The sequence below is a fragment of the Leptonychotes weddellii genome, chromosome 6 (assembly GCF_054177405.1).
Source record: "Leptonychotes weddellii isolate Sample4059 chromosome 6, ASM5417740v2, whole genome shotgun sequence".
Lineage (NCBI taxonomy): Eukaryota > Metazoa > Chordata > Mammalia > Carnivora > Phocidae > Leptonychotes > Leptonychotes weddellii.
In genome coordinates, this window is record NC_138374.1 from 10,893,010 (window position 1) to 10,894,257 (window position 1,248).

The window sequence follows — 1,248 nt, forward strand, 5'->3', positions numbered from 1 at the left end:
CTGTAAGGGTGGGCCCCAATCCAATCTGACCTGTGTCCTTATAAGAAGAGGAAATTTGGACAAACAAAAAGATCCTAGGGGTGTGCCTGCCCAGAGGAAAGGCATCTGCAAGCCAAGAAGAGAGGCCTCAGAAGACATTAAACCTGCCAACACCTTGATCCTGGACTTTCAACCTTTTGAACTGTGAGAAAATAAATTTCTGTTGTTTAAGCCACCCAGTCTCTGGTATTTGTGATGGTGGCCGTAGGAAACCAATATAGCTACTCTTTGGCCACTTGTATTGGATGTATTTGAAGCTCCCTACTGGAGATTATATTTCTGTGGGGTTTCCCCCTCTTCTCAGGTAAAAGAGAAGCTTGAAAAAATTGCCTTTGAATCACTAAGGGTAAACTCCTCTTCTCTCTGCAGTAAAGGTGTGGGCCCCTTGAGTTCACTGGCAGTCTTCCTGGGATGAGCAATTGCTCCTTTGTCTGGGATTAGGATATACAGTCACGTCCTTTTGTGGCTGGGACGTTTAAGATGTGGCGGACTCCCGAGGGAATCCCCATAGCTCCAAAGGGTCTGTGTGCCTGGAGTGGTGGACTGTGGAACAAGCCCTAGACTGCTGGAGCCAGCGTAAGAGTTTATCAGTGAATTGGGGAGAGCATTCCTCCTCCCCTCAAAAGCAATACTAGGATCTGTGCCCTGAGGAACATCACAGGTCACTGTATGGTGGCCAGATGCTGCAGGCTCAGTCTTCCAGAATGATCTGGGAGACCGTGAGAGCCACAACCAGAAACAGAGTGCCCAGAACGACTTCACATCTCCCTGGATTTGTTTGCTGGCCCAAGAGTAAGCCCCTGGGGTGTGGGACATTTGGAAAGAAACCCTTAAGAAATACCAAATTCACAGGGTGCCTGGTGGCTCATTCGGTTAAGCATCTGACTCTTGACTTCAGCTCACATCATGATCTCAGCGTGGAGCCTGCTTGAGATTCTGTCCCTCCCTCTCCTTGTGCCCCTCCCCCCTCATGGCACTCTGTTTCTCTCTCTCTCTCTAAAATAAATAAAATCTTAAAAAAAAAAAAAGAAATACCAAATTCACTGGTAATAAGGCAGGTGGATGCTCTAGAATTTATTAAGAAAGATAAAAGCAATATGAGCATAACTGCTTATTGAGTTTGTGACAGTTCATACTGACTTCACCTAGGAAATACCCTGTTTTGTTCAATATGGGTTTTATGTATTTAAAGAAGATGTGTTAATGAAT